General features: G+C 39.6%; 1 long non-coding RNA gene across 1 annotated transcript in view; it reads right to left on the bottom strand.

Moving 5' to 3' along the window:
* Positions 1 to 16166: 16166 nt before the first annotated feature.
* The window catches only part of LOC114458373 (uncharacterized), a 159042-nt gene continuing 148173 nt past the window's right edge, over positions 16167 to 27035 (bottom strand). Inside the window, exon 3 of the long non-coding RNA XR_003673031.1 lies at positions 16167 to 16714. This is a non-coding gene — a long non-coding RNA (uncharacterized LOC114458373). The remainder of the gene's footprint in view (positions 16715 to 27035) is intronic.

The raw sequence follows: 27035 nt of genomic DNA, 5'->3' as shown, positions 1-27035 counted from the left end.
ATAAATGTTACTTTCTCTGTTTGCTCTTTTAGTTTGATTCAGTTTGTTTCAGATTAAAAACTGGTGCTGATGACAGATTGAGGGTCAAGCTACCTGCTTGATGATTTTCAGATCATGGCTGGTTCTTGGGCTCCAAAGCCACACCAGTCGAGAACCAGTGGTAGAAGTTTTGATGTTTTGACACAGTGAGACTAAGCTCCAACATGAAGTAGAATAAATGAAGAACCACCAGTTTGGATTTTTTACTTGGTACGAATTTAGGAAGAAATTATTGGTATTAAACTACATTTGTATTAATTCTATCAGTGACAGCATCTGATTAGAAAACAAGATAAACCTCAGACTCAAAGATACATGTAATATTTCATGTTCACATATACACTATACCTGTAACCTTTCAGTACCTGACCTTTGAGGTTTGACTCTGGGGGCTGTTCACAGGTAGAGAGGATTCATTACATCAGATATCATAGTGATAGAGAACTACACTGTGTGTGTGTTATTCTCTGAGGCCACACCTTGTATCATTACCTGCTGACTCAGCCTCAGTCCCACAGGGATTGGTCCAATCAAAGGTGTGAAGAAAAACAAAGTAAACACATGAAGGTAAACCCAACCCTCCATTCAACCAACATGTTTCACTGAGCAACAACATTCTTTAGTCATGTAACCATGTTGCTCTCCTGATAATTAAGAGTCTTCTCAAATTATGATGCAAGAGGATGGATTTTGTGTGAAAAAGTAGGAATTTTCTGTCTCTGAACATTCTGAATCTGACCGCAGAAGCTGAATTTAACACATTCCTTGAGTCAGCCAGTTTGTTGGTGAATAAAAATCCTGTTCTTTGCATTTCAGCCCTGTTTTAAAGGCCTGGAGAGGCCATGGTGTAAGGAGAAGAGCGGGTAAACCATGCTGGACCTCATCTTTGACAAAATTGGTCAGAAGCTCCTGGACTTTAATATCTGTCAAATCTGTGAATTCCAGAGAAGAAGCCTTCATCATGCATAGTGATGATGAAGTGATGATGCTTTAAATTAAACTAAAGAAGCCTCTAAGATGAGAGGTGAATTTTCCCCAAAATAAACATCAAGTCCAGTTGCTGCAACTGAGATATCAAATCAAGAGAAAGACCACAACCATCATACCATGTAAACTCAAATGTGCAATACCTACAGTAGTGTTGTACTCAAGACCACATTATCCAAGACCAAGACTTGCCAGAGACCAGAATGAACCAAGACCACAACATGACCAATGGCCAGATCTTCAAAAGGATTGTGCTGTGTTTGCAACAGGAAACCACAGACAAAATGACATTGTGCAATTCACAGAGCATACACAAACCATGATATAAACACAAACTGTGCCGCAGCCACCAGTTGCGCTGGTCTTATTTGACTTCATGTGAATGAAGGAACACTCATAACTCTTGTGTAAATGTGCCACCCATGTATGGAAAAAGGCCTCAGAACAAATAGCACCTCGTCCACAAACACCAGCGCTATTTGCAACTTGCAGTTAGAGCAGCGTAGTTCATTAAATCAGTGTATTTTCATGTTACATTTTCATGTATACTTTTATATATTTTATATATTTATATATAAATATATATATTTTTATACTTTTATATATTTTCATGTATACTAACCCCATTCTTTGCATTTCAGCCCTGTTTTAAAGGCCTGGAGAGGCCATGATGTAAGGGGAGGAAGCAGGAAAACCATGCTGGACCTCATCTTTGACCAAATTGGTTAGAAGCTCCTGGACTTTGTCTGTCAAACTTGTGAATTCCAGAGAAGAAGCCTTCATCATGCATAATAATTGAAACATTTTCTTTAAAAGATGAAGTGACGATGCTTTAAATTAAACTAAAGTAGCCTCTCAAATGAGAGGTGAAATGTCCCCAAAATAAACTTCAAGTCCAGTTGCCGCAACTGATATCAAATCAAGAGAAAGACCACAACCATCATACCACGTAAACTTAAATGTGCAATGCCTACAGTAGTGTTGTACTCAAGACCACACTATCCAAGACCAAGACTTGCCCGAGACCAGAATGAACCAAGACCACAACATGACCAATGGCCAGATCTTCAAAAGAATTGTGCTGCGTTTACAACAGGAAACCACAGGAAGAATAACATTGTGCAATTCACACAGCATACGTAAACCATGATATAAACACAAACTGTTTGACTTTATGTAAATGAAGGAATACTCATAAATCTTGTGTAAATATGCCACCTTTGTATGGAAAAAAGGCCTCAGAACAAATAGCACCTCATCCACAAACACCAGCGCTATTTGTCACCTACAGTTAGAGCAGCGTAGTTCATTAAATCAGTTCATTTTCACCTTCACTCTCTCCCACATGTAAATACAGTGCTTTAAGTGGGCCAGTATACAACTCCTAGCACCTTACGTCTCTTCTGAAATTGTTCTCCTGGGTGAATTAAACTGGGACATGATCAATCCAAATGACATAGTATTGCAGCAATGTAAGGCTTTAAACCTCTCCCACATTATATCTGAGCCTACCAGACCCAACCCCAAATCCCCCTCATCCTCCACATTAAATGACTTAATTCTTACGAATGCTTTTTCGAACTATCAACCTGGAGTTTTCAGCCAAATGAGTGACCTCTGTGTCATTGTATGTACACATTCTGGCTTCATAGTCAAATAGCCATCAGTAATTGTGACCAAGCGCTCTTTGAAGAACTTTAACATGCAGTAATTTCTTCAAGACATTGCAGCAGTGAATCAATCATTTCTCCTCCTTAGATGGTGCCTGGTCATATTTCAAGAATACGTTTAGCCTAATCATCAACAAACATGCCCCCTGAAAAAATGTAGGACCAAGAATTGTTATAGTCCCTGATTCTCCCATGACCTGGCAGAACTTATCTATCACAAAAATGTCCTTTAGAGGAAAACCTTTTCCTTTCAGTCCCATGTTGACTGGCTTGCCTTCAGGCAATGCAGGAATAAAAGTACACAGTTGATCAGGAAGGCCACAATCTCCCACTTAAAGGAGATGTGGATTCGATGCTATAAAGTTCTGGAAAACAGTGCACTCTATATCATCTCCCACACTTCCTGTCAATAGTGCGCTTGTGTTTATACATTACCTAATCACTCTAGACTTTGAATGGGAACGCTCTTAGACCGGCGGAAACAATAACTCTAGAATTGGCCTGTTTGATCCGCTCTAGACGCTTTGAGATGACCTTGTTGTAATTTACGCTATATCAATAAAGTTGAATTTAATTGAATTGAATTAGCATTAACATAGCAATAAACTAGCATTAGCCTAGCAATAGCAGTGATATTGCAGTAGGACAGGAAAAACCAGTATAACAGGTAAAACAAATTTGAAGGCCTGTTTATACAGTAGTATTAGTTAAAAACGCAGTAAAAAGAGAAAACCAGTTAAAAATCACTCTCAGTGAATTTGATGCGAATCCATTGAAAAATAGCCAAGATACAGAATTTAGAATGTAATGGCAGGGAAATGGCGAATGATTTTCTGGTGTCATTATAGGCCCCTCCCACTGATCACAGCCTGTTTTTTCTTAATCAGCGACCTGCTCAAATCTGTCTTGATTCATCCAATGGTATATTGAGGTCAACACAACATATCGCCTTTCCGCTAGAGGTGTTAGCGTCATACGCCAATAAAAGTAACGCCATCTGAGAACGCAAGGCATGAGGGGTAATTTTCACATTGAGTCTTGTTAAGGGATGGACAGTCATCATATGTATCAAACATGAAGCAGTTTGAACACTGTATTTGAGAGCTATATGCATTTTTCTATTAAGGCTTGCTATAATTGCTAACAGGGAACATGACCGTAAATGGCGGCAGTCAAAAACACAAGGCATGATGGGAAATGTTTCAAAGCAGTAAATTTGTGTTTCACAGTTATAGGGATTTTGCAATGTTGGCATACTAACACAAATTAGCATTGCAACTTTGCAGCAAAATGTGTTTGTGTGTGTGTGTGTGTGGCTCAACCATCTCTGTGGTTCAGGGACAGAGCTGAGACTTTAAACATGGCTGCTGCTTGGTTCAAGGGTGTGCAGCGTCAGATTTGTTTGGACGCCCAAATCAACAGTGACAATGTCTTCTTCTTCTGTGGGTTACGGCGGTTGGCAACCAAGGCAGGGAGCATTACAGCCCAAAGTGATGATGTCATCCCTATGTTCCAATCTTCAGTGACATCAGTCCTAGCTCTACAGTGATGTCATCAGTTATGACATTAGAATTGGAAAATTGGTCCTATGTGGGCGGTAATGCTCCTTTCCTTGGTTGCCAACTGCTGTTAAACTACACAGAAGAAGAAAATTGCTCCTATCTCTTCAGTGATGATGTCATCATTCTACCTCTACAGTGATAATGTCATCCCTATGTTCCAATCTTCTAATGTCCTAATATTCCAATGTCCCAATGTATTATAGTCATTAATCCTTACCTCTTAAAAGCAAGAAGAAGAAGAAGAAGAAGAAGAAGAAGAAGAAGAAGAAGGTCTGTGTTCAGATGGAGGAATTAAAGAGAGAGGGAGTTCATCAGTTTAATATTAATAACCAGTGTTATGGCAATTATTATATTCATCATCAAATCATCAAATGTGTGTTCATGTGTACAATTTGTCATGTTTTAATACACGATGATTGCATTACTCTTTGCACTTTTGAACAGCTGAGTCATGTTAGATTAAACAGTACAGACAGTGCCAGCAACACACAGTCTCTGCTGGAGGCCTCATACCTAAAACTGACATTCTTTTACATACACACAGCTCCATCTTAACCGGCCAAGGCCAACCTAAAACTCACATTCAGATACACACACTGTCAAGGACAGATAGCAGTGGCGCCAGCCTTCCTCAATACATCCACCTCTTCATCATTCTCCAACGTCTCCAGGGTGAAACTTTTTTCTCTATCTGTATAGAAGCTTAAGCTGTGGAACTTTCCCAGTCAGTTGTGGCTGGCCACCTTTCCTCCCAACAGGATGGGACACCTTTTTTGTACTCTTTTTCATTTAGTTTATAATAAATCCTTTTTCATAAAATCATCATGCTTCGACTGGACAGCATCATTCAACAAGAGCATAAATCACGTCTCCAACTGCCATAAAACAACACAGAAGAAGAAGAAGGTCTGTGTGTGTGTGTTCTTCAAATATCTCTGTGGATCAGCTTCTATAATGACCAGTTTAGATAGTTACTGATGATAATAGTGGTGAAGTTAGAGATCAATGACACCAGACAAATTCATCAACTCTCAACAAAACACTATTTTCATTTGCCAATATTTAACTGATTCCTGTAGTTTTTTTTTCTTTTGCAGTCAAGAAAAAAAAAAGATCAGACTGAGCTGAGAGTTTCAACATGGCTGCTGCTTGGTTCAAGGGTGTGTGACATCAAAATTGTTTGGACTGCAATGATATTGGTAATAAATTATTTCATAAATGCTTTACAGAATCCGTGTGCATCTAAACTGACTATTGTGGATTAATGACACTAAACGAGTCCGGACCGAGTCTGTTCTGGTCTGAGGAGATCCGAATCTGCGAGGACAACAAACTGGAATGGGATTAGATGGGGTTCAACTCCCTACACAAAGCCAAAATATATGAAAACACAATATTTATCACTCTACACATTTCACAACAAACCTAAATGTTCCTGACGTCCCACCTTCAAACACAACCTTATTTAACCATCCATGAAAAAGCTACTGAACCTCCCACTTTTCTATAGTAATACATACTTCCTACGGGCACTGACCTAGTAATAATAAATGCAAAAACAATGGGTTCCTACATTCCATTCCAAGACTTCGGACCATAATTAATGATTCCAGTAAAAAGGTTTAAAATTAATGTGACAATAAATTAATCACAGGTGTTCAGCTTCACAGATTCTACTAATATGTTTACAGCACTCCTATGAAAAGATTATCAATGTATGAGAATAAGAATCAGATCTCAGCAGTGAGTGTTTTTAATAAATGCTGAGTATGGAGTTTACTAAGCTGATAGAATTCAGCACTAAATGAAAAAGGTCAGAATTGTTTAGTGTTGCATAATGTAGGAGCAGAATAATAATCTGTCAATCAGGTGGTCGATTCTACAAAAATAATACAACCACAGATTAAAACAGCTAAATAACTTCTCTACTCAGGCTAGCTGGCCTTCAAGGTAAGGAGCGGAACTCTGACACCTTTGGATTTTAATGGACTTTGAAGTAGAATGTCTGCTCCACATGTTTGGAAAACACAGTTAAAGTGATGTATCTGATGCTTCCACAGGGAACTAATTTAAATAAAGTTATTTCAGCATTACGTAATGTGTAGAGCAGGAGGTCTCTGAGGGAGGTCCAGTCCTCAGGTCCAGCCTCCACATCCCTGTGTTGGAGCAGGAATAATATATCAGTTGTTCATCAGAGAGGCTGAGGCAGAACGATGCAGAGCTCATCATCTTCTTCTCCTCACTATGAGCACACCTGATGAAGCTGAGCTCTGCTATCCACACCTGGGAAACTCTTCATGCAGGAGGATCGTGCGTTCTCACTCAGTGTCTGTGCTCCTTCACATCATCCTGTCCTCCATCTCTGTGTTCACTGTGACTCTCAACCTGCTGGTCATCATCTCCATCTCACACTTCAGGTATTGACATGTTCTGTTGTTTTATGACTTGTTATGTTGTTAGACTCCTGCTGTTTTCTGCTATGATGATAATTGTTGTATCATATAATGATATCAGTGTGTTTCTCTCTATCTCCTCCAGGAAGCTGCACACTCCCACCAACTTCCTCCTCCTCTCTCTGGCTGTGTCAGATTTCTCTGTCGGGTTCGTCTGGGTTTTTATGATTTTCCTTATCAATGGATGCTGGTTTTTAGGTGCAGGCTTGTGTGTTTTCCATTCTGTTTTAGGTTCTGTTGCCACCGCTGCTTCAATAGGAACTGTTGTGTTGATATCAGTTGATCGTTATGTGGCTGTTTGTGATCCAATGCACTATCAAACTAAAGTCACTAAAAACAGAGCAAAGATATGCATTGTCCTATGTTGGGTTGGTTCTACTCTCTTTCATACTGTGTTGTTCAAAGATAATATTGAATATCCAGGTGGGTTTGATTACTGTGCTGGAGGGTGTACAGTTTATTTACCTCCTCATGCTGGAGTTATGGATCTAATTTTCTCTTTCATCATTCCATTCAGCATCATAGTGGTCCTGTATGTGAGAGTGTTCATGGTGGCTGTGTCTCAGGCCCAGGCCATGCGCTCTCATGTTACAGTGGTGACACTTCAGAGTTCACAGAAGGTTAACAGGTCAGAGCTGAAAGCTGCTAGAGCTCTGGGTGTAGTGGTTGTTGTGTTTCTAATGTGTTTAACTCCATTTTACCTTGTTTTACTTACAACAGGGTTTGGAGTAAAAAATTTATCATCTTTTATTTTTGTTGCAGGTCTGTTTTTCTTCAACTCTCTGCTTAACCCTGTGATCTATGTGTTTCTGTATCCCTGGTTCAGGAAATGTGTGAAATGCGTTCTTTCTCTTCAGATCCTGAAGTCTGGCTCCAGTGAGGCCAACATACTGTAAAGAGGAAAAGTCAGGGACAATGTGTTACTGGGATTTAATACAGTCACTGTAAAACTGTGGTGATGTGTGATGAATGTTTTTAGAGTTCTGTTTACTTTAGCCATGAATGAAAAGAAAACACCTGCTGATGTGTTGTTTCTAGAAAATGTCTTCACACATTGTATTTGATATTATGAAGTCAAAACTGTTTATAATTTATAAAGTTAAAACTAACTTGGGGATATTTTACAGTGGCATGTTATTGTTTCAGAGGAAACTAATGTGCATTAATCACACAAACATTCTTGGTGGAGTTATTGATCTAATTTTCTCTTTCTTCATTCCATTCAGCATCATAGTGGTTCTGTATGTGAGAGTGTTTATGGTGGCTGTGTCTCAGGCCCAGGCCATGCGCTCTCATGTTACAGTGGTGACACTTCAGAGTTCACAGAAGGTTAACAGGTCAGAGCTGAAAGCTGCTAGAGCTCTGGGTGTAGTGGTTGTTGTGTTTCTAATGTGTTTAACTCCATTTTACCTTGTTTTACTTACAACAGGGTTTGGAGTAAAAAATTTATCATCTTTTATTTTTGTTGCAGGTCTGTTTTTCTTCAACTCTCTGCTTAACCCTGTGATCTATGTGTTTCTGTATCCCTGGTTCAGGAAATGTGTGAAATGCGTTCTTTCTCTTCAGATCCTGAAGTCTGGCTCCAGTGAGGCCAACATACTGTAAAGAGGAAAAGTCAGGGACAATGTGTTACTGGGATTTAATACAGTCACTGTAAAACTGTGGTGATGTGTGATGAATGTTTTTAGAGTTCTGTTTACTTTAGCCATGAATGAAAAGAAAACACCTGCTGATGTGTTGTTTCTAGAAAATGTCTTCACACATTGTATTTGATATTATGAAGTCAAAACTGTTTATAATTTATAAAGTTAAAACTAACTTGGGGATATTTTACAGTGGCATGTTATTGTTTCAGAGGAAACTAATGTGCATTAATCACACAAACATTCTTGGTGGAGTTATTGATCTAATTTTCTCTTTCTTCATTCCATTCAGCATCATAGTGGTTCTGTATGTGAGAGTGTTTATGGTGGCTGTGTCTCAGGCCCAGACCATGCGCTCTCATGTTACAGCAGCACAACTTTATGGTTCACTGAAGGTTAACAGGTCAGAGCTGAAATGTGTTTAACTCCATTTTACATTGTTTTACTTACAACAGGGTTTGAAGAGAAAAATCCATCATCTTACATCTTTGTTATTTGTCTGTTTTTCTTCAACTCTCTGCTTAACCCTGTGATCTATGTGTTTCTGTATCCCTGGTTCAGGAAATGTGTGAAATGTGTTTTTTCTCTTCAGATCCTGAAGTCTGACTCCAGTGAGGCCAACATACTGTAAATCTTATAACAATTTACTTATTTTGTTTATGTTTGGAGATTTGTCATGACTGTGAAAGCTGGTGAAGTGAACTAACTTGAAGAAAAAAAAAAAAAAAATGATATTTTTATGTAAAAATCTGAAGAACAATCAGAAGTTGCTGATGTGGAGACAAATGTGCACCAATCACATGCACAGCAGGTTGATTCCTGCAGAGTTCAACAAATGATAAAAATGATGAAACAAACACGTTTTATATATGAGTAAAAAACAAAGTGTTAAGTCAGTTAAAATTAGGCGGCAATTGTTTATTAGAAACAATGAAGTGAAGCAGTGGACTATCAAATATGATCAGATCACACTTTACATCTGTTGTTTACAGTGTTACTTTTAAAGATTTATGAAATAAAAACTATAACTGTGAAATAAAAGTGACTCGTGTCCTAATTTGTGTGAAAACACCACATCACACAGCTGTTCATTAATGTATTGACTTGCAGTCAAATGTACAGATGAACAGAATAACACAATATGAATAAACATTTCACAACAGTTTCATTTATCTCAGTATAAACCATCAGTAAAAACATTAGTTTTTTTTGGTGGAGGGGGCTTTAAACTCAATAAAGTCTGTACAGTACAGACTAAAAGCTATAAAATAATTAATCCCACAATGAGGAAAATTTATAATCATTGACAATGAAAAAAAAAAGACACCTGTGTGGAGTTGGAAATATGATGTTGTGCAAAAAGGTGAAAAAGTGTGAAGTGTGACTGACAATAAGAAGAGATAGTAACAAAGGAAAACAATGCTTTGAAATAAAAAATAATAATTCATAATTAAATACGTATGAACTCAGTTAGCCTTATTGAGTGTGTGAGTAGACAGCACACTGGTGTGTCGTATGTAGTGCAGGGCTATTCAACTACATCTTGCTGTGGGCCATAATGTTGGAAGGCTATGGTTTGTGGGCCAGACATTCATGGAACAGTTGCTCTTTTTTTGCCTTGTCTGCACATGCTGTCAATGGTCTTTTTTTTAAATCGCAAATAAATGAACTAGTGCAGTGCCCGTCGGAAGTATACATTCACTTAGTGGGAGGAGCTTAAGTAGAGTTGTCAATTATGGACAAATGAGTATGTATTTTGAAGGTTGGATGTACAAAGAGGTGTACATACTCTGCACTTTGTAGTGTTATAAAGGGGTTTATTTGCGGGTGCAAAGTAAAATAGTGTGTGTGTGTGTGTGTGTGCGCGTGGTGTATGTGCCTGTCTACCTCCATCTCCGTGCGTTATCTCTCACACACGCACGTCATGCATGTAATCCGTCACTGGTTGTTGAGAAATTAAAAAAAAAAAGACAATTCTCTGGTCTTCGGAGAGAGCAGACGTGTTTTCGTTTGCTCCGATAACACGACCTTGGCTACAGCTGGCTACAGCTGAACAGCCTGAACAGCCTGAAAAACTGGGCCCAAGACTGAAGGAAAATGGTGAAAAAACCGCAGGGAGGCCCTTCAGAACCCAATTCGGGTTTGGAAGAGGTCAAGGAGATGATACGCGAGGGTCTACAAAACCTATCTGCCGAGATAAAGTCGTTGGAAAAGACGCTGGAAAACTCACTGGAAAGACTACAAAGCGAAACAAAGGTACTGAAAGAAAAGAATGAAAGAAATGCTGAAGAGATAAAATTGTTGAACGCGAGGGTTGAACAGCTGGAACAAAAGGAAAGAGAGAAAGATGTCATCATCACAGGCCTAAAGATAAAACCCAGGAGTTACGCGAGTGACGAAGAAACAAAATCGATTGAACAACAGGTCATTGACTTCCTGAAGTCGAAGGACATTGTCCTGAACCCTGACAACATCAACTCCTGCCATCTCCTGCCAAAGAGAAATGATACCAGAACTGTAAAAATAACCTTCACGAATATAAAATTCAAAGGAGAAATACTCAAGCAAAGAAATAAACTCAAGGGAACGAAGGTGTACATCAATGAAAACCTGACGAAACAAAATGCAAGCATTGCATGGAAGGCACGCCAAATAAAAAAAGAAGGAAAGATTGTGAAGACCTGATCAAAAAACTGCAGGATTTACATCCTGGAAGAAGAGGACGGAAAACCAGTTCTCATCAAAACGATGGACAACTTGGGAAAATACGAAGGATCCACCTAAACAACAACACTACTGATGGTAATCATGGATATGGACCCAGATCTATATAAACACTGGAAACAAAACTCAGACTGTGATTATTTTACGGAGACCGATTTAAATGTGAAACCAAGAGTAAAAAAGGTCTGTCATTTATTCATTTCAATTGCTAGGTGGTGGGGTGATTAAGGATTACATTAAATTTAAATTCAAAGTGTTTATTGTCATATGTGCAGTTAGAAACACGTTTTTTTTTATACAATGAAATTACTGCCTTGCTTATGAGCTGGGATATAATAATGTGTTTATACAAGTTAAATCTAACAGTGGAAAATACAACACTGCCAATAAAACTAACAACAGCAGTTAGAAACACGCTTATGAACTAAGATATATTACATTAAAATACTGCCTTGCTTGTGAACTGGGATGTAGTGATGTGTTTATACAAGTTGGATCTGATCCCATCATCAGACAGTGGAGGATACAACACTGCCAATGGAACTAACAACAGCTGGATTACCCTTGATGTAGAGACAAAACAAGGTGACATTGTGGATGAAAAGGGAAAAACCTTCCAAACACCTTCGAAAGAGGAACTATTCTTGAACTGGAGGAATGCTAACAACGTCTGGCAGGGAACAAGGCCAACACAAACAAAGATAGAGAGGACAACACTGACTACAGATGGACGTTCAGAAGAAATCAAGAATGTTTGACCAGAGAGACATGTAAACCCATGTAAATTTGCGATGGTAAAACAGGGGACGGGACCCGGATAAGCAAACTGCTTCTCTCGTCTCCTTTTTCGGCATGTACAAAAAAGGAAAAAAAAAAAAGTGAATGTAACCATGTCGGAAATAAACTGAATAAATAAATAAATAAATAAATAAGTACCACAAAAAATAAACGTTTTGCAACATCGAAGTCGCAAATTCAGCATGTATATCCTGGTGTAGTGCACGCACGCGCATCAGCCATGTGTGTCTTTACATTGTAGCTGCTAGCATCTTAACACATAGAATAATAAAAGAAGAAACACTCACCCTTGCACAGAACAAACAATAATCATAGTGGAGCCATGTTGTGGAACCTTCCGCTCACAAAAACGTTACATTCCTCGGTCTGAAGAAGCAAAGTGTTTGTGATATGATTGGCTAACGGCCGTCAGCAAAGCCGCCGCCCACAGTCATGGAGACGGAAGAGGAAGTGACGTCCGTGACCCGCGATTTAAAGGAAGTTTGGAATCACGGGAATAATATTAAATAACCATGAAATATTAACTTAAATGACTTTTAGCGGTAGAAAAACGTTGTTAATATTGAACTTTTTTTTCTTCTTTGAACCCAAACCAGCTGCGACACAGTGACGTTATGAACCTGGAACCGGAAGTAGCGCGCTCAACACCGCGCTCATTACTGAGAGGGCCGTAATCTTAAAAAAAAAAAACGTTTTGAACGTTTTGCAACACCAAATTACTCCAAAATAACGAATGTACGTACTTGGGGTACTTGGAACAGGTTGACTAAGGGGGGATATTTGCTCCACACACACACACGCTCACACACAGACCTTTTTTGCTTTTATAGATAGATTAATTTATTTTTATTTATAATTGTGACCCTTATCAGCCCTGCCTAAGGAAGGGTAAGAAATACTTTATCTAAGGGAGGATATAAAAAGAGAAGGCAGTGTTACACATAGGTGAGGGGAAAGGGAACAGGGAAGAAGGTTTAGGGTAGGAAAATTAAGTTGAGAGTGAAATGTGACGCTATAGTTGTGCATATTGTGTTTATTGTGTTGTGTAATTGGTTCAGCCAATCTGATTACAAGTGTTGAGAAATGTAAGATGGTGACACAGCACCCAGCTTAGGCATACAGTAATGGTGGTGGCTGTGAACAGAAGGAAGGAGTGAGTGGTTTTACCTAAAACAGGTATTTGGGACCAATGTGTCTAAGATTAAACCCAGTATGAGTTTATCCCACAGCCCTAGGCCAGTGCATCCATGACCAATGTTTTTGGAAGAACTGCTTCTGCGAACCCAGGCTCCGCCCCGGGCTCGTAGGTGCAGCCAGGCCAGCAGCAACAACGGGAGCCAAGCTCCAGGCCACCCCCCTCATGAGCGAGCAGCCCCTCCTGACGCCCTAGAGATCTTAGGTCCAGAAGCAGCCACTACCCCCACACACACCCCGAGAAAGCCCCAAGGAGCCAAGGCTCAAGGACCATAGCATTAGAAATAGCCTAGCATTGGGCTAACATTAGCGTTAGCCTAGCATTAACGTTAGCCTAACAATAGCATCAACCTAGCATTAGCTTTAACCTATCAATAGCATTTACCTAGCATTAACATTAGCTAATAAGAACTTACCATTAGCATGAACCTATCATTAACATTAACAAGTGCAGTGGCCATAAGATGTATGTATATATTTATCACTGTAATATAGGCTAGCATACATCTGCAGAGAGAGAGAGAGAGACAAAGTTAGAACTAAAAATGAACTTTCTCCTCTTGATTCTTAATTTTTATTTTCTTTATTTTGCCATTGAAAGAAGCCATTAAATCTCAAAATAACTTCACTAATCAATCATTTTTTATTTGTATAGCACCAATTTATAACACGTGTTATCGCACAAAACGCAGGTCAAAGACCTCACTGTTTGTTGTCTAATTATTTCATGAGTGATGCTTTAGACCCGGGCTATTCAAATGGCGGCCCCCGGGCCGGGTCCGGCCCCTGAGGAATTTTATACCGGCCCTCAGAGTGTACTGTAATCATTACATACAGTATCTAGTCATATAGTGCATGACAATGGCTAATTATATTAAAAAATAAATCGTGCATAAAAGCAGGCCGAATCTACCTGTTTTAGCCGGACATGTATTTTAGGGGACCGCAAGTGACCAATTAAAAATCGCCACTGGCAGCGCCGCGGTATGACCTTCCGGACTTTTTAGCATGAAGGTTGGCTAACAAGAAAAATGTCTCTCTCTACTTTAAAAAAAAGAAAAGTTGACTCAGAGAACAGGCAGTTCAACAATGAATGGACAGAGAAATATGCATTTATTGCTGTCGATGCGAATCCTGTGTGCCTAATCTGCAATGAGTGCCTCGCCGTGAGTAAAGAGTATAATTTGAGAAGACATTTCAACACAACGCACGCTAAATTTAACACTACTTTTCCACCTGGCTCTGCCGCTCGGAAGCAGAAGATATCGGGTCTTACATTGTGTTATGAGCAAAGACGGCGGATATTGTTCCGGGCTTGTACGGATCAAGAGAGAGCAACAGCTGCATCGTTGCGGGTGGCATGGATATTGGGGAAAAAGAAAAAGCCGTTTACAGACTCGGAGACTGTCAAAGAGTGTATGCTGGCATCCATTGAAGAGGTGGTAACAGATGAGAAAACACGAAAAAGCGTTATTGATTCAATCCGGCAAATTCCAATATCTGACACGTCAAATATAAGGAGAGTCGAGTCCCTTGCATCGGACGTTTTCGAGACGCTTATGGACAAGCTGAGGAAGGCTGAGGTGATGTCTTTGGCCGTGGACGAGTCGACCGACAACAGTGATGTCGCACAGCTGTGCCTTTATGTGCGATTTTATGATGGAGCATGTTTTCATGAGGATCTGCTTGGACTAATTCCTCTGGAGGGGCAGACCACCGGTGAAATTTTATTCGCCAAAATTAGTGCATTCTTTGAGGAGAACAACTTGGATTTGGCGCGCATAAACATGCTGGTGACGGATGGCGCGCCCTCGATGGTCGGCAGGGATCAGGGTCTTGCTGCGAGGATGGCAGCCGTGGCTCCGCAGATGAGATCGCTACATTGCCTCATCCACCAAAGCCTTCTGTGTGCCAAACTCAGTGGTGAGTTGAAAGAGACCATGGACTCTGTCATGGCAATTATAAACTTTATCCGTTGCACCTCCAGTTTACAGCACCGTCTTTTCCGCAAGCTGTTGGCTGACATGTCTGCTGAATACAAAGATTTGCTAATTCACAATGACATTAGATGGCTTAGCAAAGGAAACGCACTGAAACGTTTCTGTGAACTAAAAGAGGAGATTCTGGTTTTTCTCCAGTCTTCAAAACTGAAAAAAGCTGGCAAGTTTCTGTCGCTGATGGGAAATAATGAGTTTAATGCTACTGTTTGCTTTTTGAGTGATGTTTTCTATCATTTGAACCAGCTCAACATGGAGTTGCAGGGCAGAGATAAAACAGTTTTCGAACTTGTGGAGAAACTTCGTGCTTTTCAAAGAAAACTCTCACTCTTCTCTGCTGATCTTTGTCCTGAGAAGATGCTCCACTTCCCCACATTAAGGAAATCTGGCCTGCAAATTACCGAGGTGATGTCAGGCTTTATTGACTCATTGAAAAACAACTTTGCCACCAGGTTTGATGATTTCAGCATCTCCAGTGAAGTGATGAGATTTGTTAAAGACCCATTCTGTGTGAATGATGAGGCAGACTTTGCATTGAAAGGAAAGGAGCTAGTACCATCATTGGATGAGAGTTTTTTACAGCTGGAACTCATTGACATTCAGTCATCAGATGACTTGCAACAGTCATTGCAGCAGGCAGGTTATGAAAAATTCTGGACCCATGTAGTCAGCCAAGAAAAATTTCCACACTCAAGGGGTCTTGCACTTTTTCTTCTGACAATGTTTGGCTCAACATACACTTGTGAGTCTTCATTCTCACACATGAATGCCATTAAAACACACAACCGCATATCCCTCACTGACCAGAATCTGCAACACTGCTTGCGCATTGCCCTGTCAACATATACACCTGACTTCACTGCTCTTGCTAAGTCAAAAAAATGCCATTTCTCTCATTAGTTAGCAAATGCTGGTAAACGACATGCAAGATAACAGGCATATTAGTCAAACAAGTGATGAGTTGTTGTTTTTTTTAACCGTATACTCCTGCAATTTAGAACATGTTATTCACCTCATACTTAATGTTTTTTCTTGATATGGTTTTGTTCAACTGAACTGAAAGTTGAGGTGTCTGATTCAATTTCAATATAGGCAGATAAGAAAAATTAAATGACGTGAAGAAAGGTCAACTAAGTGACTGTTTAATGATTTTGTTGTTTTCATGTTAGCAGGGCTAAAATTGATGAGGTGATTATTGTTGAAGTATTTTGAATAGTTATTTGTCAGTTAAATGAATTAAAATGTTTACAACTGATATGCTCATCTAAACTGCTATTTGAAATACATTGCCTTGCTATGATACCATGCACTGTTATGTTAGAATTATTTTTTGTACCTTACTATGCACTTTGGTTTTATTTTTGTTGGAGTCCAATCTTAAATATCTGTGATATGGCTGACCTGGACTGATTGTCAAGGTAACTTGATTTATGTTCAGGATGGACGGAAGTTAGTACAGTAGTAGTCCATGTGGGGATTTATGTCCATAAATTGTTCTGCATTAACAAAATTAAATATATTGATTCCTTAAGTATGTTATTGTTGTAATTTCTTTATTTGTTGCTGTGATTACCCATATTCTCCGGCCCCTCATTTTGCCTAAGATTCATGAACTGGCCCCAATTCCAAATTAATTGAATAGCCCTGCTTTAGACCCACATTACATAAATACATTTAGTCCTATATTGTTAATTGTTAAAATATCAGATTTAATTAAAAGTTTCTTATGTGAGGTGGAATTGCTAGCTAAAACGTCCAACCATCCTCCTTTATCTGGGCTTGGGACTCTGAGAGAAGCTATGACATCATCATCAGTAAAGGAACTTGCTTTATTTGAGAGAACCTGTGACATCATCTACAATTTTCTTAACATTGAGTTAATCTGCAAAGCTGTATTTAAGAAATAATTTATGAACGGTGTCATTGCAGTCCAAACAAATCCATTGTTGCACACCCTTGAACCAAGCAGCAGCCATGTTGAAAGTCTCAGCTCTGTCTGTCCCTGAAACGCAGGATTCCTTGCTTTTATAGATAGATGTAGCATTAGCATTTACCTAGAAAAGGCATTAACGAAGCAATAACCTAGCATGAGCCTCGCAATAACCTTCTTTGGTGCCGCCCCTCTCCACCAAAGGAGATAAACCTAATCAAAAAAATTTAATAGATCTGTTCATTGTCTTTAATGTATAACAACATGTTACAAAATATAGATGTTTAAAAATGAGAATAAATAAAAATCAAATATGACATCAATATTTTTACCACAAATAAAAAAAATCCAGTGAATACATAATAAAAGCATTACAATATTATAGGTACAAAAATTTACATCAAATTTTAATAACCACTTAGTTTGCAACAAAAAAATCTATACATAAGCTACATTTATAATACGCAAAAACGATATGCAAAAGCTATACAAAAATACTTGTATACAACTATTTGCAAACTATGTACAAAAAGGCATTTTACAGGCTGAGACATCTAGTGGTGATTTTTATTACTGCATCCACTGGTGTGATAAACTATGCCACTATGTACTCAACCTCACCTCACCTACTACAGCTGTACTTTCCTATATTTTACATTGTTATACATTGTTAGTGTCTGCAGGCTCGTCTAAACTCTTTCCTGTGTCTCGTCTAACATTAACATTGAATTTAGGCCTTTTTATTCATTTATTTCTGAAGTTTTGCTTGTTTTAAAATTTGAATTTCACCTTTTGGTGTATTTTAAAGAGTTGTACGTCAAATTATTATTGATGGATGAGAAAAAAGTCTGTGCGCATGTAAAAAAATAAATTAAAAAAAATCTGTGACAGATGATTGTTCATATCTACAACGTTGTTCTCCTGAAGCTGTTTGATGTCAGACAGTCCACAGTTAGTGATTTGCGTCATTAATGACGTCATTTCAACATGGCACCGCACAGACTCAAAAATGGTTAACTTAAAAAAAGTTAATTAAACAAATATGGTGCAAAATAATGTGTTTTGTTAGACATAGATCTCCTAATGAGGACATTTCAAAGGTTTTAGGCCACATTTGTAAAAACAGTGGAGGATCCATTTAAACAACCAAACAAAAGTTCAGTGATTTCAGGGAAATACATGAAAAATTCAAAAATAGTTCAGTGACACAAGAAACTGAATTCTGGTCATCAACAGTCCAAATGACACATGAACACCTTAAATATAAAATATGTAGCAACTTCTCTATAAGTAGCAAAAGGTTGGCCATTCTTTCCATGTGTAAACTCCACAAACAGGTCTAAAATAGGAACAATTTCAACTTCAAGTTGAACAATATGTTAAACACTTATGTAAAGAAACAGTCTTTCAGTGTGGTGCAACCAAGTGTGTTATCCTTTCATGATTTAAAGTCAAATCACAGTTACTCAGTTGACAAAAGATCATTTTTGAGGCTCAAAACTCTCGGTTTCCCACCTTCCAGGCCTATCAAGACTTTTGGATGAAGACAAGTGTTGGTGAAGTCTTTAGGGTAACTCAGGTGCAGTGCATAAATTAGTCCAAAAAGCACGACATACTCTTCAGCCAGTGTGGGAAACTCCACAACTATGTTACCCTCAAGCACAACAGCAAAAAAAAAAAAAAAAACAGTGACTGTACATTTGCAACAATTTCATCTCCACTCAGTAAGATGGTTTTTCTGCAGAGAACTGCAATGTAAATATAGATGAGACAAAATGAAAACCTAATTTAATCAGGAATGTGAGGAGAAATGAACTTTAAAGTGCAGAACCTTCTCCTTTTGAAAATAAACAGTGCAAATGAATCAACCAAACCATTAATCACTAAGAGTCTGAAAACTAATCAATGACCAGGAAATAATATCAAACATTTGAAACATTTAGAATTAAAATTAATCCCAACCATTTATGATATTTTCCTTACTTATGGGTTTATGATGTAAATGTAATTTATTATTGGCTGGTGACAGAGGGAAACCTAGAGCTGAGATAGATTTGTATTTACAAACAATGCATAAAAATATTCACTTCTAAAATTAGGAAAACTTGAACATTTCCCCAAATCTATTCTAAAAGGCTGCTTTAAGGTGGAAGATTGAGAAACAAGTGCTGGAGCGAGTGGGTCATGTGATGCAAATGGGAAATGATAGACTGATGAAAACAATGGTGTTAGGGTGGAATAATAAGTTGGAAGGATGTGAGAAGAAGAAGAAAACGATGTATATGAAGAGAATGATGAATGAGGCGGGGTTTGACTGGACTGATGTGGAGAGGTTGTGTGGTGACAGGAAGAAATGGAAGGTATGGTGAGGGAGAGAATGGAGCATTTGTACAAATGGGAGTGTCAGAAAGGACCTGAGTAAGTGTGGGTGACAGTGAACTTAGAATGAAAGGAGAGTGATTGACTTAGTGTGTAGGTATGAAGTGTGTGGGAAGGTCTGCTGGAGTAAGGCAGGCCTGACCAATCATCAGAAGAATATGCATTAAGTGGCTGAGGAGAGAGTGAGATATGAGTGTAGGATGTGTGGAATGAGTGTGGAAACAGAAGGTGAGAGAGTGATTCATGAACGGACATGTACGGGGGGTGAGAGGGTGGTGGATGGGAGGAGACAGTGTGGATAATTTATGGAAACTTTGTGAGCCATAGAAGATGATGAGTAAATGGCCTTTGAGTGGGGGGTGGAGTGGAGGTGGGTGAAGGGGAGGATGGGGGTGTAGAGACCAAAGCGCCCGGGGTGCCAGAGGGAATTGTTGGTTACCAACATGGAGCGGCACCAGAGGAGCTGCATAGTGTGGACCCTGGGAGGGGGGCAAGCCCCTGACGGGGACCGACAGCCCAAAATCAAAACGAAAATGGAATGGAGGAATGTAAGAAGTAAATAAAATCAGGCTTTCCACACAAGCAAACGTTAATCTGGTGTTAATATGAGGGGAAAAACAGAGATTTTAACTGTGGCTCAGACAGAAAAATGTGTCCAATCCTCACCCTGTAATAATCTGATCAACAATCTGATCAAATCAACCTGTTACATTGTTTATCAATGAAGGCCTTTCAAATTAAAAGTGCACTTTATCATTTTCACTGATTTCAATGACATTTACAAGCGTTGGTAAAACTCCATGTTCAGTGATTTCTAGACGTCCCCAAAAATAATGACATCATGGCCCCACCTCCTTTGCTTCAGACCTTTTTCATTCACAGATTACGTACTTTTGGTTGATTTACGTGCGGTGGACGTGTCAGGAACCTGGACCGGAGAATACGCACAAGGAGAATAGTAATAATCAAATAATAAGAATCCTTTTGTGTCATTATTTGCATGTTTGGTATTGAAGTCATCCAAAAGTCATCACTTACTCTATCACATAATATAGTGATACATAGAGTAAGTTACTGATTCCATTTTTTAACAGGTTACTTGTAATTGTACCTTATTACTTTTTTAAAGTAACTCTGCTAATCCAGTGTATCACTGAATGCAGTGGTTCCAAACTTTTTCTGCTGTACCCACCTTTGAAAAATTAAAAACTCCCAGGTCCCCTCATAGCAAAAAAATGTGAAAAAAAAGTGAAACCTTTTTTGCAAAAAAAAAAAAAAAAAAACACAAACAAAAAAATTGGAATATTTTTCAAACCTCATAAAAACAATTTACAATTTGTAATCACATATTTCATATCAGTAATACAGCTTTCTATTAATAAAGTGCTTATTGTTTATGATTCATTGAATTGATTTGATGAGTACAGTGTCTGTCAGAAGTATGTATTCATGTGGGAGTTTAAGTAGAGTTGTCAATTATGGACAAATGAATATGTGTTTGAAGGTTGGATTTACAAAAAATGTGTTGATAATCTGTAGTGTTATGAAGGGGAATTTTTGTGTGTGTGTGTGTGTGTGTGTGTGTGTGTGTGTGTGTGTGTGTGTGTGTGTGTGTGTGTGTGTGTGTGTGTGTGTGTGTGTGTGTGTGTGTGTGTGCGTGTGTGTGTGTGTGTGTGTCAAAGATAATGATGAATGGCTCCTTTTCTTGGGGAAAATCCTTTTTAGAATTATTTCTTCCTTTCACTAATTTTCCATGACAAGTTCAGTCTGACAATCTGAGAGACAATCTCAGTCAATAACTTGAGTAAGTAATAGTGTCTGATGCAGTAATGTCAATACAAATATAGTTTATTCTCCAAAAACATGATTATAATAAAAGTCAATATGAAAAGAGATAAATTATTTTCCAAAAAAACATTATAATATGCATTACAATAAATAACAGTTAACCTAATGTAACTTTACATTAATAAACTGTTGTATTCTTATTATCACTCCTCAGTGGGAGCAGTCTCTCACACACGCACACGCCTCAGAAAACACAGACAGTGACATCGACACTCTCACACGAGAGACAAACTGCAGTGACGTCATGAACCTGGAACAGGAAGTAGCACGCGCCATACCGCGCTCAATACTAAGAGGAAAAATTTAAATAAACGTTTTGCAACATCAAATTACTCCAAAATTACGGATGAACACGCTTAGCATGTGTACAAGCTTTGATAAAGTTTCAGGTTGCCCGTCTGCGCCGTCTGCCCTCTCCGGTGGCCCGCCGTGCAGACGGGCCGGGCTCCTACCAGACAGGCCTCCTACATGGACACTTCACATCACTCACTCCCAGCTGGTCTGGCTCACCCACTTGTTGCACCACACTCACATACCCAACCTTTGGGGGGCTGGATGGTGGGGCTGGGGGTGGAGGGGGCCGCTGCCTGCTCTACTAAGTAGTGGCGCCGGGGCGGCACTCCCACCTCTGGCTGCCCTACTAATCAATCCAATTTTTATCACACCTCAACACACCACCCCCCGGAGGGTAGGACCACCACTTCCACCCTCCGGAGCTATTGCACCACATACACATATATACACATAGGCTGGATGAGGAGCACCGCTCCCCTCCATCCACCCTTTTTTAATAGCACTTCATACATTCACTAAACGCATACATTCACTCAGGGGATAGGGAAGTGCCTCTCCATTGGGGAATGGAGAGGCACCATAACAGGGTGGTGGGTAAATTCACACATCTGGGCCTATCGGGTGGGGGCCCGGCCCCTCTGTTGATGGCTGGGCTGCCGTGTGGGGATCGGGGGGTGCGGTCGGGCATTGCGGGGCGGTGGGTCTCTGGGGGGTGTGGAGGAGTGTTGCTGGGGGCTACCTTTGCGGGGTCTCTCCGGGCGGTGCCGGCCTGGTGGGGCGTGGGGGTGCCCCTTCCCTGCGGGTGGGGCTTGGCGCTTGTCTCATCTCCTGGTTGCCTTGGGGGCGTGCCGCCGCGCCCTGTCATACCTGCGGGTGGCCCCGGCTTGGGCGGCAACCTGTGAGCCGGGCTCTGTGGTGTGGCTGGGCCCTATGGTGGGGGGGGGGGGGGGGCTGTCTGGGGCGCATCGTGCGGGCTGGCATCAAGGAAAGGCGATCTGGCGCGCTCTGGGGTGCCTGTTCGGTGCGCCTGGGGGCCGGCGGGGCGGCTTGCAGCATCCCCTTGGTGCCCTCGGCGACTATGGGTGTGGTTGTCATCCCTGGGGGCGCTGCTCTCGGTGCTGCTTCCGTTCCGGGTCCTTCTGGCCTGGGGTCCGGACCCTGCTGGCTCGGGGCCCACCGGCGGGCGCCCGCCGGCTGCCCGTTTCGTGCGGCTCTGGCCATCTGCTGGGAGGGGGCCTTGGCTCCTCTGCTGGGGTCTCGGGCGGGGGGCTCTCTGGGCCCTTCCCTCGGGGGGTTGGGTGCTTGGGTGTGGGTGGGTGGGGGGGGGCTGGATGCTGGCGGGGGGCCTTGGGGTTGGGGTCGGTGGGGGGATGCCCTGGGTGCTCAGCTGCTTGGGGCTTCCTCGGATGTGTGTGTGGGGGGCGGTGGCTGCCTCTCGGTCTGGGATCTTGGGGGCATCTGGAGGGTTGCTCGGCCGCGGGGGGGTTGCCTGGGGCTCCCTGGCCCCCGCTCTTTCTGCTGGCCTGGCTGCATCTGCGGGCCCAGGGCAGTTCCTGGGTTTGCAGTAGCGTTTTTTTTTTTGCACATATACTGGTATACGATGCACTGGCACGCCTTGGGTTGTGGGATAAAACTCATACTGGGCTTAACTTTAGACACATTAATCCCAAATACTTGCTTTAGGTACGACCATTCACTCATTCCCTCTGTTCACAGCCACCACCATTATAGCTATGCTTCACACTTGTCACCATACTGGCTGGATTACACAACATAATAAGCACAATATATTCTACAACCTCACATCTCACCCTCACTGCAAAACAGTCTATTCTTCCCCACCTTTTCTATTTCCTGCCTTGAGTCTCTCCTCCCTGCTCCCTTTCCCCTCCCCTTCCCCCTCCCCCTCCACTTAGGTCTAACACTGCTCTCCCTTTTTATATCCTCCCTATAATAAAAGATTTCTTACCCTTCCTTAGGGAGGGCTGGTGATGGTCACAATTAAGCAATAAAATAAATCAATGTATTTTATTGCAATAACAAAATATGCATTGCTGTCTCATAATGATTGCACTTCCTGTGGTGTTGACCTTTGACAGCATGTACAGACAAGTTGAAAAAAAAATAAAAAAAATAAATAAAGTTTCAGGTTGAACAGACGCCACTCTCTGGGAGACATTTGGGCCACACACACACACACACACACACACACACACACACACACACACACACACACACAGACAAAGAGACCATCTTTAATTTATTAGGTAGATGTTAACATCACTTATAAGAAAACTAGAACGGATGAACACGAGATCTTCAAAGTTAAGAAAATAAAAACCACGACACTTCAGCTATAGTTAATCACCTGCTTCATTTATTAAAAACAAGATGGCAAATCATATCAAATGCATTAAATATTCAATATCAATTATTAAATATTAAATAATGAGACAAATTGAGTTTTAATTCACATTCTGTATATTTTTTGAAAGCATAATTAAGTAGAGATTCAAGGCTGATGGGCTGTTCCTATTAGAACATCATCAAGTGTGTGAGGGAACTTCCACTGACTTTTTCAGCCCGTCTTGTTCCTTTTCAGTAAGTTTCCATCTCCACAGACATATTGTAAGGGAATTACCCAGAGTTCATTGCATTGTGATGTATGTCAAGAATCTCCTGGTAAACCAGCTGGAGGCGTTTTAAAAGCCACGTGAAACGAGTGAATAAGTAACAAAAACATTGTAACATAGTGAAACATTTGGACAAATACCATATAATTCATCTGTTGTTACAGTTAAAGGTAAAATCACTTTTTGTGTCTTTGTTGCTCCTATGTTATACAGGTTATATTGACAGTTTATATTGAGATATGTCTAAGTTTTTAGTGTTTTAAAAGAAACCAAGAAAGTACAGGTTTAATGTGTGTGTAAAAATATGTGTATATATATGCTTATATTTGTGTAATTGTAGATATGTCATTATAGATACATTGTGTATAGTCTAAGTTGTTGTATTGTGCTTCACATGCTAATGTGACAGTGAGTGGCTTTGCTTTGTAGTTTGTTTCTTTTTTGATTTGTGTAAATTTGTTTATTATCTCTGAGTAACTTTTTACGACTCGACTAAAATGCAGTTTGGGAAAAAAAAAATAAGAACGAGATTGTAAATGATTCCAATAGTATCAGTAGTGCACTGGCTCCATCATGTAGCCTATAGGGAGGTAAATACATTTATGACACTGTTTAATGCATAAAATAAACAGTAACTGAACAGTGAACCCTGAAGTTTTTTCCTCTGAGAACAAAACAAAACTAACAAAATGTATTTACTGGACACAGAAATAACACTGTCCCATTTTATTTCTAGTGCTTCAAGCCCTCACAGCCTCACACACTCCATCACTTTCCAGGTGACATCAGACCAGTCCTCCAGGAATGGTCCCAGTCCTCCAGGAATGGTCCCAGTCCTCCAGGAATGGTCCCAGTCCTCCAGGAATGGTCCCAGTCCTCCAGGAATGGTCCCAGTCCTCCAGATGATCTACTCTGTGTCTGAGTTTAACTGACTCTGTGCTTTTAAAGCATCCTTGTTGTTCTGCTGGTTCTCCTTCACTGAGTTCTAATCACTGCTGGTCACATGGAAAGTTTACAATCTATTCACATGGTCCAACCTGTGGAACAGCACATCTATACTGTAGCTCTACCACCACCTCCTGGCTCTATATAGATACTACATTTACCTGCACTTATTACAAGATGTTTAACTGATAATATCATCTGTTTTACTGAAATTATTGATTCTTAATATTTAATGGTTTCACAAACCAAAAGGTTGTTTTCTGCACTAATTTACTCTTAAACCAGCAGCTGTTTTCAGACAGAGAACCTGTAAATTAACATCTTTAAGCATGAAACTAATAATGTAAGTTTAGTAGAGTTTACTGACGTTAGCTCAGGTATGTAGCCTGTGCTACTAAAACTATCTAAACAGAGGCTCATTTAGCTTTTTAAATACTTTAAAGTGACTAAATAAACTTTTTAATAAGTCTATGAATGAAACCCTTCTGTCTCCTGTTTATTTATTTTTTCCTCTCAACAATGTGTAGCTGTCACAGAGCCATCCAGATAGAGCTGTTATTATATTCTAATTCTACCATAAACTGTCATAAATGTATCTACATCGTCTCCTTCAAAAACTCTAAACCCAACCTGGCAACACAGCTGTTGTTGACTTGTCCTGTGTTATATGTGTAGTTTCTTTGTTTGATTTAGGCCCATTTATTTATTTATTAATTATATAGAATTAGATTAAATCAATAATATTGATTATGTGTAAAGGAGGACAAACATTACTCAGAGAAACTGTCGTCATGGGAACAATCTGAGGGAGTTGTGTGTCTACTTTCTTCTTCTCTGAATAAACTTTTCTGATTTACATTAACAGGCTTTTCTTTTTCCCAAAATATTTTTCCCACAATTCTTCTCCTCATAATTCAACTTTCTGGAACAATCATAAGAATATTGACTATTGACAGGAAATCAGTTTTTATTGGTCATTGATTTTAATGAAATTATTTTTGTGACTGATTTGATGGATTATAATGGCTCCTTATTGAGTTGTGCACATTTTATTAGAAAGCATAATATATTGTTATCATTTCTTTTTTAAGATCAAAAATTTTCCCAAGTGTGATTCTAAATGAATGGACTCCATACTGTACCAAAACTTTACTTCATATAATCACTTTAGGAGTTTTTTTGGGTCAAACATTTAATGTTTAAGACATGTTTATCATTTTGTTACACATACACATACTGATAATAACAGAAAACATGGTCATTAAACTGAACTGTTGCTGGACTGTAACTATGGTGATCTGGTGAATGTAACCAAATATAAACACAACTAACCACATCTATGCGGTGCCAAGTGTAAAAATTTAGTATAAAAGTTGTAGCTAACACATTTTCATTATTTATCTCACTTTTCTCATATTTAGCACATTTTCCTACATTTAACACAACATGTAACCACATATTTAGAGATAAAAAAGCATTAAATCTAAATATTGAAATCTAAATCTAAATGGTATATGTTATATCTAAATGTTAAATCTAAATCTAAATGTTACATGTTATATCTAAATGTTAAATCTTATATATAAATGTTAAATCTAAATGCTTAATCTTATATCTAAATGTTAAATCTAAATGTTAAATGTTAAATCTAAATGTTAAATCTATATCTAAATGTTAAATATACACACAGATATGTGCAGCAGTGACTGAAGGAGACCACGCCCCCTGCTGTCACAGCTGGGAGTTACCATGGAGACGCTTCAGCTCACTTCCCTGGTCCTCTGTAGACTTCATAAACCAGGAACGCTTTCCATTCAAACCAATCCTAGAGCAGTTAAATGGTGTCAACAAAACCATTAGCACACACCCCTGTAGGTAATAGTGAGTGAAGGCCTCAGTGAGAATTGTGGTGTGTGTGTGTGTGTGTGGGTGTGTGTGT

This window comes from Gouania willdenowi, unplaced genomic scaffold, assembly GCF_900634775.1.
Source record: "Gouania willdenowi unplaced genomic scaffold, fGouWil2.1 scaffold_10_arrow_ctg1, whole genome shotgun sequence".
Classification (NCBI taxonomy): domain Eukaryota; kingdom Metazoa; phylum Chordata; class Actinopteri; order Blenniiformes; family Gobiesocidae; genus Gouania; species Gouania willdenowi.
The sequence above is the reverse complement of the archived record's forward strand: the minus strand, read 5'-3'. Positions and strand labels throughout refer to the sequence as shown.